Source organism: Dermacentor silvarum, chromosome 7, assembly GCF_013339745.2.
Source record: "Dermacentor silvarum isolate Dsil-2018 chromosome 7, BIME_Dsil_1.4, whole genome shotgun sequence".
NCBI classification, from domain to species: Eukaryota; Metazoa; Arthropoda; class Arachnida; order Ixodida; family Ixodidae; genus Dermacentor; species Dermacentor silvarum.
The window spans coordinates 168,838,514-168,855,710 of NC_051160.1; the positions used below are offsets into that span (position 1 = coordinate 168,838,514).

The window sequence follows — 17,197 nt, forward strand, 5'->3', positions numbered from 1 at the left end:
GCGCACGAGCCGCTGTGCTCGCTGCATATGCGGCCATTAGCTAGGCCACGAACGGTGCTCCGCCGAACAACTGACCAAGGAGACTCCTTGCCCGCGATCCGCAATGCTCGCGGCAAGTGGTAGCACAGCAGGCCAAGCCACGCTCCGAGCTGCAGTACTCGCGCTGGCGAACGCCTTGGCGAAGGGCAACGGTCGGGCGGCTGCTCCATGGACGGCCGCGTTCCTTGATTGTCGGCGTCCGACAGGTCGGCCTGCTGTCTTCCGTCTCCCGCTGACTAGCCACGTGTCTCGCCACGAAGCATTTCGCCACGTGTTTGCCATACGTGGCCCAATACCACTGGCCCATGGCTGATTTGGCGAGATCACTCACATGCGTGGTCGAATCGCGAAAGAACCCGCGCGCACTTCGTCGTCATCGTTTTCTTTCACTCATCACAATGACAAAGGACAGCACAACCGAAAACAGGCAGAAACACACAACAGCCCAAACCAAGCGCCATTACGGAACTATGCACAGGCCGGTTTCACGCGGGAGCCGGCAGCCGCGGCCACAAGCTTGGACATGTACGCCGTGGTCATGTGACCTATGTGACGACGGTATTACCACCTTGCGTAAGGTTGGATAAATGACGAATTCTCCCGCCATAAACGGCGCCGTCGAAAACCCGGTACGGTAGGTAATTGAACAGATACGGCTAGTCTTATGAAAACGTTTTCAAGACGCATTCACCCCTCGCTTTTAAACTGTCGTGCCTGCGACGTTTTTAAAGCGTCGATTTTAGTCAAAAATCTGTTTTAGACGTTGAATCCTTTAATACGACGTTTTGAAGGCTTTGAGTGCTACCTGGGTACAAGCCTCAGCTCGCCGTCGACGCCGGGCGGACAGTTCAGATCGTTCTCGTCAAAACGAGGCGAACAGACTGCCGTGAAGACCCTGTTGTGCGGGGTGCCCAAATTGGAGCTACTCTTGAGCCGCTCCAGCAGCTTACGCTGTGACTGTGCTGCGGGTGCCGCGCAGGGCTGTGACTTTTATTGCGATAGCAATTATATGGACACTTCAACCGGATTTCTGCCGTCGGCGTCGTCGTCACCGTCGTCGTCGCCATCGCCGTGAGGTTCCGTATAGATAAAATCGTCGCCGCGCGCCGTATGCCCGAGCGGAAGCGTGCGGGGGACGCGCGCTATCACAGAGAGCGAACGCACGGCGGAACGCAAACGCGACCGTCGCGCGAGAGGCCGTGGGGGTATGGGAGGGAGGAGGGAGGGAGGGAGGCGGGCGACGCTGCGCTCCGGCACCAAAGGCCTATCTTGCAACCGGGCTCAAGGGACACTTGCCACTCAATCTCCCACGTGAAAACAACAAAGCGGGAAGGCAGCGGGGGGGGGGGGGGCGCAGCTCTGCCAACAACCGCGTTCGTACTTTGCCCAGCGGTGTCGCTCGCCCGCACCGTCTCTTATCTCCACACGGCTCTGACCTTTGTATGCGCTGTGCATTCGCCGCTCAGTTTCCGTTGAAGCGATAGACCGCACGTACCTTCGCCCGCTATGCCGGATGCGCTTGCTGCCAGCGTTTTGACACTCGTTGTCTGCAGTCATTCAGTGTGATGTATTCATGTTTGCTTGTGCGCGCTCACACCACGCTTGTTCATTCAGGTAGTAATAGTCGGGCCACATTTTCCAACGCACGCTACACATGAAATGCTGCCCGGATCGGCAGTGCAGCGCTACAGGTGTCTCCCTTCGCACGCGCTGCTCACGGGAAGCGCTTCTCATCAACACCACCGTTTCACACGCGCCTTGTCGTGGTCATCCAATCTCTCTTCATGTCGGTCTACTTACGCCGCAGCACACCTGCTTACTTAATAAGCTCATGTTTACTACAATTCATATTGCTACCAAAATCGCTCACCTTACTTCGTATGATATTGCTGTGTTGCTATCGCATTCATTGCTTCGCCCTTAGGGCGAAACTGTGACATTTTTTTTGTTAAGAGCGTCTCGTGTCACACTCACTGCAATAACCCACCATACCAATGGCCCTCAATAACCAATTATTATTACTCATTGGTTATTTATTTATGAGTACTCTTGTTTAATTTGTTACTTTGCTCTTTATTAATGTGCAATATATAACACACCGTTTTGCTTCGTCACGTGCTAGTGGTTGTTTCATTTTCTCTGTACTATTTTTGTACCTGTAATAACTGCTAGTGCCTAGCTTTCGTAATGAATATATAGTACATCTAAAAAAAAGAAACGACTAGATCTTTTGATTTTTCAAATTTTCGATTGACTCAGTAATACAGCTTCGGAATGCCCTATTTTTGCCTTTTTCATGAAAAACGATAGCAAGATCTACCACTTTCTAAATAAATTTATACTTTTCCGTTTGCACTGGAATGCATGCACTGTTCGCTTTACTTTTATGAGTCTTTGTAGGCTCCGCCTTACTGTAGTATGAGCGATTCATTGTCTTACGTGACGGACAAATTTCTGGTTGGGTAGGCATAGAAATGCTCTGTCACAAAAGATCGCTTAATCGAAGCGCGCGCCGCGTGTCACGCAAGCCAGCAAAAGTAGTAAGTGGTTCGTGTGGAAAGGGAAAGGTTGACGCCGGCTCCGCGGCAACTTCAACAGAGGGGGAGAGCGCATACGCCTCAAACAACGCGAACAGCGGCGCCTATACGTCTAAAAGAGTCTCGACGAAGCGACGTTAACCGGAGAGAGAGAGAGAGAGAGAGAGCACACGCGCGCGCCGAGACACCTTCTCACCCGGCGAGTCAAGAGAGATAACTACAGCGTGAGCGTGCGTCAACAGCATGAGTCATCACCCCACCTCGACAAAGTTCCGACGGCGGCTGTCGAAGGTACAAGAAAAGACTCGAAGGTTCCCGAGCTTTGGCCGTGCTACGGAATCACAACTCCAATCGAATGTTCGAGAAGGACCGTCGACGGCTAAATAAACGCCGTGCGAGCATCGTCAGTTGTGAGTTCAAGGAATTCAGGAGTTCGGAGTTCAGTCCGCACCGGTGAAGTGATGTAACGTGAAGACCGAGCGTCTGCGGAAAAAGGGGATTCCCCGGCAAGCTAGGCAACGAGTTCATCGAGCGTCTGCATTTCCGGAAGAAGTTCTTTCTTCGAGATTTGCCCCGAGTTACGCCGAGATCGTCTGACTCCAAGACCAACACTGGTGAATACGATTGGACACATAGTGTTCTTATTTATTTTGTACTTTACGTGTTGGACTCTTAGTGCTTGTCGTTAATTATTTTCTTGTGTTTGTTAATACCCATCTGAATTATATTGTGTTGTGTCTAGTCTAAGTGTGCAAGTGTGTGTGTGTAACTGCCTTGTGTGAAGAATATATGTTGTTGTGTTTTGACAACTCTGGGCTCTGACTCGGTCTTTGGACAGCAACCGGCGTTCGCTGGCGCACCAGAGGGCCCACTCTTAATTGTCCTTGCTTTCTTGGGATTATTTTCGGAAGCTGATAAGTCGGCTTTGGAATTTGGTCCGGCGTCTGCGCCTCGTTCACGGTGTCTGTGGCAATATTTCTGGCGTCCGCGACAGGACCTTTCTGGTCCAAATTGTTTGTCCATAGTAGGGAGAAAGAGCCTAGGGTCGTTTACATTGCCATTGTAAACGATTTTGAGTGTTGCACCACGTTTCGCTAACTTGTGTGCAGAGAGCAGTTCGATTGTTGAAATCTAGGCAGATATTTTTTGCACGCGGCTAGATTTTTGAAGGGCATCATGGATCTCGAGAAATTGGTTGCCCTTGGTGAGAAGATGGGTCTTTCCGGAGCGGAACTACGGAAGTGGGTTAGTGAGAAGGAAAAAGAAGCTGTAGAAAGAGAGAAGCTAGCGGCCGAACGGGCCAAAGAAGAAAGAGAGGCGATGGAGCGAAGAGAGGAAAGAGAAGCAAAGGAGCGACAGATAAGATAGGAAAGAGAAGCAAAGGAGCGACAGATAAGAGAAGAAAGAGAGGCGAAGGAGCGAAAAGAACAAAGAGAAGCTGAAATAGCTGAGAGGGAAAGGCAAAGACAGCACGAGTTAGAACTCGAACGACTTCGTTTGCAGCAGCGCGCCCAGGCAAGAGCAGATAGCACTGAAAGGGAAGAAACTAGCTTCCGTCTGTACCCAAGCAAACTGCTTGTGGCATTCGATGAAAGAAAAGATGATCTGCATGCTTACTTGCACAGATTTGAGACAGTTGCTAAAAGCCACAATTGGCCAGAGGATCAATGGGCCACTGCGTTGAGCACGTGTTTGAGTGGCGAAGCACTTAGTGTGTACGGTAGGCTGACGCCAACCGATGCCTCTAATTATGGAAGGGTGAAAGCTGCTTTACTGAAGAGATTTAGGTTCACCGTAGAAGGCTTCCGAGATAAGTTTAGGACTGGAAAGCCCGCCGATGGCGAGACTGCCACGCAATTTGCCGCGCGGCTCAGCCACTATTTTGATAGGTGGACCGAACTTTCAGAGAATGCACAGGAGTACGGTGCGCTTAGAGAGCTTCTGATCAAGGAGCAATTCCTCATCAGTTGCCACCCGAGCCTGTCTCTCTATCTGAAAGAAAGGAAAGCTAAATCGCTTCAAGATATGTTGGAATTGGCAGATCAATTTTTGGAAGCACAGGGAGGCATCAATCTCTCCAAGATCAAAAAAGAGGAGCCAGGGGACGCAAAGAAACCGGCAGCCGACGAAAGAAGAAATCCTCAGAGGCCTGTCCCGAGATGTTATCTTTGTAACCGACTGGGTCACCATGCTAACAATTGTCGGAGCAATTTTACGCGCCCCAATGATGTCCAATGTATTAAATGTGGATGAACTGGGCACAAAGCCGATAAATGCCGCAACGGAGTGAAGGAAGTTCCTCAAGCATCCTGTGTGTATGCCACGCCAAAACATCAAGAAGAAGACATAAACGCCGGATTTCTAGAACTCCGAGACGGAAAAAGAATTGCAGTCGTTAATGCGGTGATGACACAACGCCCAGAATTTCCTGTAAATGAAATGCCTGTACTTGCCGGAAGAATGGCAGGCAAACAAATCACGGTGTTACGAGATACCGGCAGCAGCCCAGTGATCGTGCGAAGGGACTTAGTCAAGGACAAAGAGCTCACGAGCGAAACCAGTTTGGTCTACCTAGTCGATGGTACGACTAGGAAGCTTGCCGAAGCCAAGATTGAGGTCGAGACCCCTTATTACAGTGGGGATGTCACTGCGCTTTGCGTGGACAGCCCCCTGTATGATCTAATTCTAGGGAACATCGAGGGAGTTCGCGCCCCAGATGATCCGAAACCTTTGGAAGAAGCGCCGAAGATTGAATCATCGACGATCGAGGAAGCTCGCGGAAATCCATCAGCAGCTGACGAGAACACCGCGGCAGCAGACACCCGAGCTCAAGCAGAGACTCAGACAAGGCCTTTCCAGCTCCCTTCCACGCCCGATTCCGAAAATAAACCGACCGGGACTCATAACCACGCGAAACACCACCATCGAAAGACCAAGGACAGGAAATTTAAATTTAAGAACCGTTGACGGTTATCTGTGGTGCAAAGCGTTTTGATTGAGTGCACCGAGTGTTTATTTATGTATCATGGACATTTTGTTTGTGTACTGTAAACTACACTGTCATAGTTTTGTATATCTTTTGCACTTGTTATATGTCATATGATTGCCTTGTTACGCGAGATATGAGTTATTGTGTAATATAAGTGTACTAGTTACGCGAGAGATGTGTTATTGTATAGTACAAGTGTAATTGTTACGCGAGAATCCAAGTGTACTTGTGTGACTTGTGTTTGTACTCGATGTATCGCGAGTGAAGTGATGTGTGAATTGTGGTGGACTGATTTATGGACTTACGGACTCGTGTGTAGTCGACTCTTGTGCGCGCTTCTTATGTGTTTTCTTGAATATTATTGCATAATATTCTTAAAGTGGGGGGCAGTGTCACAAAAGAGCGCTTAATCGAAGCGCGCGCCGCGTGTCACGCAAGCCAGCAAAAGTAGTAAGTGGTTCGTGTGGAAAGGGAAAGGTTGACGCCGGCTCCGCGGCAACTTCAACAGAGGGGGAGAGCGCATACGCCTCAAACAACGCGAACCGCGGCGCCTATACGTCTAAAAGAGTCTCGACGAAGCGACGTTAACCGGAGAGAGAGAGAGAGAGCACGCGCGCGCGCCGAGACACCTTCTCACCCGGCGAGTCAAGAGAGATAACTACAGCGTGAGCGTGCGTCAACAGCATGAGTCATCACCCCACCTCGACAAAGTTCCGACGGCGGCTGTCGAAGGTACAAGAAAAGACTCGAAGGTTCCCAAGCTTTGGCCGTGCTACGGAATCACAACTCCAATCGAATGTTCGAGAAGGACCGCCGACGGCTATAGACGGTTTTCAGCAGCGGCGCACGGGCGCGGCCATGTTTGATCACGTGATTGCGCCGGCATGACTGGCCTTGGGTTGAAGGCCAGCGAAGCAGCCGTACTGGTGTAATCATGGGCGACGGTGCGGCAAGCGGGGTTGTTTCGGGTCCACCGATGGACAGCGGCTGGATCGACGACACAAAGCTCTGGCCCATGGTTCAACGATCATGTAAGTGAACCATCGTTTGTCATTTTAATGTTGTATGTGCTCGCGCCGGAGCGCTCTGGCGCTCGATCATCGTGCATGCGCGTCGCTCGTTCGCGCCGAGCGATTCGAGCTCATGGAGCCTTCTTGTGCGGCGTTCACGTCAGTTCGCTAGTTCTTTTTCTTTTTGAGGTTAGTGCGGTGTACTTAAGCTACGATCTGAGCTGTTTGAAGTGGTTGCCCAGCCTCTCGCGCTTTGCTTGACGGCCTCGAATGTGTATGCTTGAGCGCCGAGTGAAAAATCCCTGTCCGCTTGTGTGTTGACATCTCGCTCGCTGCTATTTTTAGCTTGCCACATACGTTGAGGTAAGCGTTTGCCTCGATACTGGTGCACTGATCTCTGCAGAATTCACCAGTGCGGCGGGCACGCACTAGTTTCGCGTAGTTGACTTCAGAGCTGCAGATTGTGTTTGTTGGATGTACTAACTGAATGCCCCCGAACGGGTGTTGTTTCATAGTAAAACCCCTGTCACACGGGCACGTTCGATCGCAATTGAGCCTCGATCCGAATCCAGTCGGTCGTGATCCGCAAATCGTAATCTAAGTGTCCTATTTCGATCGGAGACCGACGTAAGCAGCTTCTAGCTCAGTGTGACAGAAAACGAGGTACAACGAGAAAGAAAGAGATCCGAAGAAATAACCCTCTAAAAAGGCCGTTTTAACGACAGTGCAAAAAAAAAAGATTTTTTATGTACGTATAATTTTGAAAATCCCTGTGTGCTGCGTCGACGCCATGCACGTAGTTCTGAGATTTGCAGACGATCAGAATCGGCGGACGTGGCACGTCGTTTACCTAAAATACCGAATGAAAAAGTAATTTTTCTGAAAATTGATGTGTACCTTTACTACCTATTAGGCACGTTTATTAATTGCTTCGGACTTAGTTACACTTAAAGCGTTAGAGCCCAAACAACACGACCCTGATCCTACTGTGTAGTAGCGATCATTTTCTATCGCGATCGAAAGTACGAGCCGGATCGAGGCTCGATCGCGATCGAAAGTGGCCATGTGACAGGGACATAACTTTGGCTGTAACTCAAGCGTTTTATAAATGAGAGCTCCCGTTTCAACTTTTCAAACTCTTCATAGGAGAGCAACACCAGCTTAGTAATCAAATATGTATTAATTCTTGAAAATCCAGAACTAAAATTTATAAATCCAAACGATCAGTTTAATATCAGACTGCATCTATCGTGTTATTTTAGTTCTTTCAAACATCTGCAGATGTCTTGAGGAGTAAATAAAAAGTCAGCTTTCTTTCATTGCGATTCTTTTTTTCATTCCCGCAGTACATACAAATGTTTCTCCCCTATTTCAGTTGTCTACGACTACATGGTCAAGGCAATCGACCAAGATGGGAAGCCTGCACAGAACTACAGGGGGTTTACAGAGGGCATCAACCTTTTTGACAGTGGCAATGTTGGGAAAGCTTTGTGTCAATCCAAGGATGGCATCTGCAGCATAAAGCTGTGTTCCAAGCTGCAGAGTTGGGTAGGGATAGTCCTTGGTTGGACGCGCATCAACAAAGTGAATAGAACATACCTGAAAGAAAAGGGTCATTCATGTAATATTTAGAATGGTTTGCTTTTATTTGAACATAAGAATAAAGGAGTCCACATAAATAAAAAGCACGCACATGGGTAACGAATGCAGTTCTTATTTCAAACTGCCACAAATGTGACATAAAAAGGCAATAGCAGTGTGCTGCTTGGTTGGACGCGCATCAACAAAGTGAATAGAACATACCTGAAAGAAAAGGGTCATTCATGTAATATTTAGAATGGTTTGCTTTTATTTGAACATAAGAATAAAGGAGTCCACATAAATAAAAAGCACGCACATGGGTAACGCATGCAGTTCTTATTTCAAACTGCCACAAATGTGACATAAAAAGGCAATAGCAGTGTGCTGCCAATGTCTTTTCCATAATCACAAATAATGTCACAATTTCGCGATGTCACAAGAGGCTATGAAAATTAAAGCAAATAATATATATATATATATACATATTCAGCATGCGCTTTGGGGGAACCCTGAAAGACACAAGGCAGAAGGAAACAGCTGATTTGTAGTTACCACTACTTTAAAACGCAGCTAATCAAATAATGTCAAACTGGTGAGTTTGAAATTATTTACTTTTATTTTCATGGTTTCTCTTGACATCACGAAATTGTGACATTATTGTATATCACTTTACGATAAACACGCAACCAACGCTTCTAGCCTTGTTTGAAACAATAATTTTGTCCTACAGCGTCAACACAGCTAGCTTTCGCGCACCTGTTGCTGGCCACAAACAACGCCAGGTCTACGTTCTGATCACACCGTGACGCCGATACAGCAGCGAAACCAGCATATGTAAAATCAGACGCGCAGGCAGGAAGTCGTCAAGCTTAACGATTTAGAAATGCGATTCAGATAGCACTTTTCCAATCTTATCTGCAGGAGTTCTCACCACGACAACTAGTACGCCTTAATTGGCACCGATCCCGGCGCATATATATCACGCACGTGCCGTGTAATTTCGCTTAACGATAAACATCACTGATAGCAGATGACTGTTCCAATACGATATCGCTAATGCTTGTGTTCTGCCACGGAAACACCGCACGGTGACCTTAATGTACAGCAAAGCGCAAGATGGGAAAAGTTTATACACTATTCCGCAAGCCGAGCACGTTCGCTCATTCGGTACTATGATCTGTCACTTACTCTTGCCGATGTGCCTGGATTGAAGTTCTTTCTCTGTAGGTTCGCTATTCAGCATTGTCGGGTGAGCTTGTTTTTCTCTCCTTGAGGAAATCGGTGCATGGAAAACGGCCTCGGGCACGGGCAGTCTTGATGCAGCTGTGGCGCGTGTATTTCACACACCGACGTGTTCCAGTGCTAAATGTCGCCATGACAGTTTTTGCATCCGATCAGAGCACACGTTTTCCCTCTTGGCATCTTATGGAGCAGAGTATTGTTCGACGTTTGACAAACTGCGTTTGTTAAACACCGCTGGCTCCGCTTTCGCGACTGAGCAATGGTAGTTTCCTTTTCGCGCCCAAGGCTAGACATGTACAACACGCGCGGCGCTCCGGTGGCGCCATCTGATTTCAGTTGCACAAACCGGCTGCTGCAAATCGTTTTCGCGGTGATCCCGTGGGCGCTGCCATGTTTGATCACGTGGTGACGCGTCCATTGCTTGCCTCAACTGCCTCCGTTGCCTCCTTGTTTACAATGGAAGTGTATGACGCCGGCGCGGCTTAGAAAACCTCTATTTTGGGAGATATCGTAAACGGTCACTGGGTGAACGACACGAAGCTTTGATCACACCTTCAGAGGACATGCAAAAGCGCTTTCGGAGCTGATTAACCTATGTTCAAACGGCGCAAGCAGCGTATATTGTGCTTGTTCTAAAAGCGGGGCTAAATATGTATTTCCCCAGCTAGCACAAAAGAGATATAATCATTCTTATTCACGGATATTTCGCTTTGACCGTCAAAAATCTAGATTGAAGAAGTCAACATCGAGAAGGATTCAATCGGGATGGAAAATCTTGCTATAAGGCGGATTTTGGAAGACGTTTAAAATCGCCGGTTCTAGCAGCCTACAATTAATGATTTTTTTGTTGTTTTCTTTGTTCTGCTTTTTGGTGGGAAAAATGAACGTTGGTTTTTGTTTTTGCTTCGCCCGGTTAGAAGAGAGTGCAATCAACCCAGGCGCAGGTATTAGCATTGTGGTGAGTGAGCACTGAAGGGGCAGCCGCTTGCTCTTTATGCTCATAACTCTGTCCGCAATAAAGAAGAAAAGTTACGCTGACCTTTCAGACCGTCAGAAGAGGCGTAGAGTTAATGACGAACTGATATCTTCCAGTCCTGTTGCCACGACTACCGTCCAATAAGTCTCATGGCACGTTGATGAAAGTAGTAACCATGCTTCTAGTGAAGCATCCTCGCCACATGAGCATGCTCAATCCAAGGATAGTTTTCACGAAAGTGACCTTGCCTTGAAAGGAGATGTAGACGCACATACGCAAGACATATCTGGTTAATATTTTGTTCCACAAAACGACTCTCCTATGAGCGCGGGCATCGAAAATGGAGGTTCTTCGGACGATGCATCTTCATCTGCAGAAAATCCGGCAAGTCTATGTCCACGTAAATGCGTGGAATTTCAAGCATAGCTTGCATCATGGGTTACAAGTCACCGCATTGCGCATGTTGCAGTTTCTGAACTTCTCCGGAAACTAAGCACCACTTTCGACGTTGATTTGGTCATTGACGTGAGGACATTGTTGAACACTCCTCGATACACTTCAACGCGATCTGTCCCTCCTGGCGAATATTGCTATTTTTCTTTGAAGGAAAATTTAGGACGCATGATTGCTGTGTTCCTGAGTGGCTGTCGAGGGTAGATCCCTTGACAATGCTCAGAGAATATATTAAACGACAATGTCAGCCAAGCTGGACTGACGGTTCAAACTGTAAAATGTTTTGATATTGTTTGTCGCAGTTTTCCTTTTGTCTGTTTGGTTAACGTGTTTCACTTTGACCGAAAGTAAGAAAAAGACACCGTAGTCTAGTTGCTAGAGCACCAACCGCTGTGCTCCATGGCAGAGGTTCGATTCCATTACAGGTTGCACATCACTTTTTCGAATTATTAAAGCTAATTAGGAACCTACCTACCTACCGCAAAGTGCCAAAAATGAGGAATTAAAAAGTTCGAATTTTGTTATTTCAAATTATCTTTATAAGGTTGCGCTAGCATTATGGTAGCAGTCGCATTTTGTATTTTCTTAGTTAAATTAGCTAGCATTTCTGTGCTTTAGGTACCGAGTACGAAGCAACACTGAGTATTTTTCTGCATTGCAGCAGCATGTGTCGCAAGAGGATGCAGCGCCGCGAGGTATCATAGCGGCTACCTGACAAAGCGAGGAGTGGCTCGACGCCGCTTGCGCGACGCAGTCTGAGCAGCCGAGCGGACTGAGTCCCCCGCGCAGCTTCCCTCGAGATTGCGTAACTTTTGAACTCGCTGTTACATTCACCGTTATTTTTGTCATGACCAGCCGTTAAGTTCCTGACGCGTGTTCGTTTATGAACTGCGGAGCGCCTGACTGCCTTCCACATCTTCTTTGCTCAAGTGAGTAGTCACTGCCACTTTGACACCTGTCGTGTTTAATTATTTACAGCGCTCTTCAGGCGGGAGTTTTAGGCGGTAATGAAGTTCTGCAATGAAAGCGCCTTGATTTTAACTAGAATCTCTAATATTGTTTAAGAGGCATGTTTACGTCTGCGTACGTTTCTTTTATTGTGTGCGTATTCAGGTTTGCCAAAGCTGTCTAAAATTACCTCTGTGACGTTTCGTTGACTGGTGATCGTTAGGATGACGATGACATTCCCGTTTTGCGTGGAATGATGAGACGTGCTACAATCTTCGCGTAGCCTCGGTATTCTTCCGTCGACGCTCTTGTGCAAGATCACTCGTGTGTTTTTCCGAGCGTGAAAGATGCCCGCGAATACATCCAAAATGCCGAATGACTGGCCGCTCGAGGCAGTTTGCGTGTATTGGCGGGCATCTGTCACAGTTGAAAAAACACTTTATGTAGCACGTATTGAGCAACAGAAAGCGGTATCGGGGGTTTCTCATTTTGCTTTACAATCTTCTCATTGACACTTTTCATGTAACTATAATAATTGAGAAGTTAATTAATTAGAACAAATTATCTAACTAGGCTCAATGAAAAAAAATAATCTGAGTGTCGCCAACATTACCTTGGTTCTGTCCAGGTACGTGGCACTTGCATATTTTTAAAGTTTGGGCAAAGTTATATGAAACACCTTGTATGTAGTGCACTGTTGCTTTGTTTTTTGTAACATAATCAGACAGTGCAGCTATTTACAGCATCTTCTTTTTACAATACTTAACATTTTTTGGCTTCAGTCACGCTGTAAATAAATTTTGAGGTCGCTTTGGCGGTTTTTTTTTTGTTTATTTGTGTGTGTGCAAGTCTGTGCAGTAACAAAATTCTGTTAAAAAAGGAAAATTCCGATATACAGTTGTAATAGGCACTAGAGTTTTTTTGTAATTTACTATGCAGGCGCATATCTACGTGCAAGAGAGAAGGCGCGTGAGGGTAAAGACACCAATCATGTACCCCTACAGGTGCCGAAAGGGGCAGAGGAAAACGCAGCCGCCCAAAGGGCCACCACGAAACTCCTGAACTCCAAGAACCCAGGTAACCGTTATTTCATATTAAAGTCCTACGAATTAAATTTTCAGCGTGACACATATACAGTCGAATCTCAATAATTCGAACTCGAAGAAGCCCGAAAGTTTGTTCGAATTAAATGCAGTTCGCATTAAAGGAAGGACATTTCTGAAGTATTCGTGCACCATAGCACGAGGTACGAACGGTGCGAGTGGTTATATATCACGGCGCGCAAGCAGATGTAGAGCGAGGGCTACGAGACTGCCCACGTGTGCCAACGCTCGCTTCGCGATAATGGCAGAAAACGAAACTGCGGGGAGCGGGCCGCGCCGGGCACGCGCGGACACGTCGAAGCTGAGGGAGGAGGGCGGCAGGGAAGCGGGTTTGGCTTCGACAGCGGTGAGCCCGTCGCTTCGGTGGCTCCCCTCACCCTCCCTCTCAGCACCGTCGTAGCTCCCCCACCTTCGACTGTCCGTGCACGCCCGCCGCCGCTTCCGCCGGCCCGGCGCCAGCTTAGCCCTCTCCCTTTCGTTTCCCGCCGTTGAAGCGAGCGTTGGCCCGAATGGGCCTCCCTCTGCATCGCGGCCGCAGCGTTGGCTTGGACATCGACTCGTACACGCGTGAAGAAACGGCGACCTTGCCATTTGAGAGAAAGAAAATTCCGCCGCGGTTCTTTTTCTTTTATTGCGATAGCAATTGTATGGACATTCCAAGCGCATTTCCAAGCACATTCCAAACGCCGTGATATTCCGTTAAACTGCAACGGCGATGAAATCGTCGCCGCACGCCGTGTGTGGGTTTTAGTGTGTGGGTTCATTTCGGTGTAAGCAATAAATTGCAAATGCAAGCACTCTAGAGCGCATAACTGTTTTATAAGCTGCACGAGGTTGGCTTGCGTAAATATAAATGTCACCAAGGTCAAAGTTAGTGAAACTGGGTGGAAAATTACGGCTTATGTTCTCACCAATTGAAATGTGTGGATGACTCACTGTTTTTCTGAAAACTTTCTTTACAAGTGCTTGGCAATGTTATTGTGTGGAGGGTTTCAAGCAGGCAAGTCATAGGCGTGCAACATTTTAATGGTTTAATTGCAAGCAACTGAAGTTCTTACTGTATCCGCTTGAAGCAGCCGTGCTGCAAATGGTCGCAGTTACTCAAGGTTGCACTCGTATGCTGTCTTTTATTTTTTAAGGAATCGCAATATATTTGCTCAGTCTGAAGTATGCGATGTGTTTGATAGGCTGGTGTTAAAGTATATGCTCTAGCCTTTGCCAATTCTGAATTGGCTATGTGATCTGTGGCAAATAAATTGGGGTGGTGTAACAATGCTGTCACACTGAAGCTGTTCCTTTGCAGAGCCGCACTTACCTATTTTCTCGTACAACATTATCAGAAATGCATTTATTCCTTTCTTTGAATGCTAATTGGTACCTACTTCGCACATGTTTAGGAGGCTGCTGTCATCTACCAGTCGCCAACTAGTCAAGACAACAGCCTCCTGAAAGCTAGCGAAACAACCGACACTTACACTGGTTGGCGATTGTACATGCAACACCTTCAGTTAGATGTAAAGTATGTCTTCAAGGCAACAGAAGAGAATTTCACTTGTGATCTGTTAATGTTAGAACTATGCTAATGAAGGTGGAATGCTCGAAAACTGTGTGTTGGGACCAATATATTGTAGTGCTGCCCATTGCCAAGATATATTGCAGTGCTTATTGCCAAGGCATTGAAAAACTAAACGTTCACTAAGAAAAGTGTGCTTCAGTTAACATGCGTTTCACCCAAGCCTAATGCTTTTGCAGTCAGAAGACCTACTGAATTAAGGAGCTACAGCCCAGCAGCCCGTTCGTAACGAGGTTTATCAAGGTCGATACCTGTAATGGACGTTACTCGGAGGCACTCACATGTTGATGCCTAGCTTGTCTAGTCGTCGTGTTTACTTTTTGCAATAAAAAATGTTATTGCTGTATGTGTTTCGTGTATTGCACAACGCAAACCTGCAGGCCGCCGGCCGGCGAAACGCCGCAGGGGCATGGGGAGAGGGATGGAAAGGGAGACGAGGGGGGCGCTAGAGGGGAGGGTGAAAGAAAACGGATATCAAAATCCCGATTGTAGCAGGATTCAATCTGTATTTTTTAAATGCTTCCAATGGTCTTACAAAATCCCATTTCAAGACGGGATTTTTCGAAACTACTTTAAGCAGGATTCTAGAACTTCTTGCAATAGTCATATCCCCCGGATATTAGCAACGATATACGACCGTTTATCACCTTCTAAACGGATTGCACGGATTTTTTAGTGCGCCTTTCAGACGTTCATTTAGTCTTGGCGAATCGGTATGGAAGCGGTTTTCTATCGCTTTTGTGCTAGCTGGGTCAAGCTATCCAAACATTCCGCTCATGAATTGAATGAGCGGAATGTTTGAATTGAATGAGCGGAATGTTTCGATTTCTGCCATTTTCGCGAAGCGAGCGTTGGCCGACGTGGGCAGTCTGTGGCCCTCGCTCTCCATTTGCTTGCGCGCCGTGATATATAACCACTCGCACCGTTCGTACGTCGTGCTATGGTGCACGAATACTTCAGAAATGTCCTTCCTTTAATTCGAACTGCATTTAATTCGAATAAACTTTAGGGCTTCTTCGAGTTCGAATTATCGAGATTCGACTGTATATGTGTCACGCTGAAAATTTAATTCGTAGGACTTTAATATGAAATAACAGTTACCTGGGTTCTTGGAGTTCACGAGTTTCGTGGTGGCCCTTTGGGCGGCTGCGTTTTCCTCTGCCCCTTTCGGCACCTGTAGGGGTACATGATTGGCGTCTTTACCCTCACGCGCCTTCTCTCTTGCACGTAGATATGCGCCTGCATAGTAAATTACAAAAAAACTCTAGTGCCTATTACAACTGTATATCGGAATTTTCCTTTTTTAACAGAATTTTGTTACTGCACAGACTTGCACACACACAAATAAAGAAAAAAAAAAACCGCCAAAGCGACCTCAAAATTTATTTACAGCGTGACTGAAGCCAAAAAATGTTAAGTATCGTAAAAAGAAGATGCTGTAAATAGCTGCACTGTCTGATTATGTTACAAAAAACAAAGCAACAGTGCACTACATACAGGGTGTTTCATATAACTTTGCCCAAACTTTAAAAATATGCAAGTGCCACGTACCTGGACAGAACCAAGGTAATGTTGGCGACACTCAGATTACTATTTTTTTGCATTGCGCCTAGTTAGATAATTTGTTCTAATTAATTAACTTCTCAATTATTATAGTTAGATGAAAAGTGTCAATGAGAAGATTGTAAAGCAAAATGAGAAACCCGCGATGCCGCTTTCTGTTGCTCAATACGTGCTACATAAAGTGTTTTTTCAACTGTGACAGATGCCCGCCAATACACGCAAACTGCCTCGAGCGGCCAGTCATTCGGCAGTTTTGCGTGTATTCGCGGGCATCTTTCACGCTCGGAAAAACACACGAGTGATCTTGCACAAGAGCGTCGGCGGAAGAATACCGAGGCTACGCGAAGATTGTAGCACGTCTCATCATTCCACGCAAAACGGGAATGTCATCGTCATCCTAACGATCACCAGTCAACGAAACGTCACAGAGGTAATTTTAGACAGCTTTGGCAAACCTGAATACTGACACAATAAAAGAAACGTACGCAGACGTAAACATGCCTCTTAAACAATATTAGAGATTCTAATTAAAATCAAGGCGCTTTCATTGCAGAATTTCATTACCGCCTAAAACTCCCGCCTGAAGAGCGCTGTAAATAATTAAACACGACAGTTGTCAAAATGGCAGTGACTACTCACGTGAGCAAAGAAGATGTGGAAGGCAGTCTGGCGCTCCGCAGTTCATGAACGAACACGCGTCAGGAACTTAACGGCTGGTCCTTACAAAAATAACGGTGATTGTAACGGCGAGTTCAAAAGTTACGCAATCTCGAGGGAAGCTACGCGGGGGACTCAGTCCGCTCGGCTGCTCAGACTGCGTCGCGCAAGCGGCGTAGGGTTGCCAGATGGCCCCAACAAAAAATAGCCAAATGATCTCAAAATGTAGCCCAAAGATACCCAGACCCAATTTTTTTGTGACCCAAAAGTAGCCAACAACATAGCCAAAAGTTGGATTATGTTCTGCAGGTGTCTTATAGATGGTGCAGATGGTTCACCGCCTATTTCCGGCTCCAAAATTACTTCCGCCGCATGCAACCAGCACAACAGTGGCCTCAAGATCTGTGTAAAGAATTCTAGTGAGAACTAGCTGCCACTCAGACGCGGATTTGGACACAACTTATTGTTACAACGAGCCGAAGGATTTCGTTTCCGAATGATGACTAGAGACCGGATTTTAGGCAAA

At 46.9% G+C, this 17,197-nt stretch overlaps 1 long non-coding RNA gene across 1 annotated transcript; it reads left to right on the plus strand.

Annotated features, from left to right (window-relative positions):
- Positions 1-11,834: 11,834 nt before the first annotated feature.
- Positions 11,835-14,795, plus strand: LOC125947061 (uncharacterized). Its single transcript, XR_007468101.1, has 2 exons — positions 11,835-12,852; positions 14,631-14,795. It is a non-coding gene; the product is annotated as an uncharacterized LOC125947061 (long non-coding RNA).
- The last annotated feature ends 2,402 nt before the right edge of the window (positions 14,796-17,197 follow it).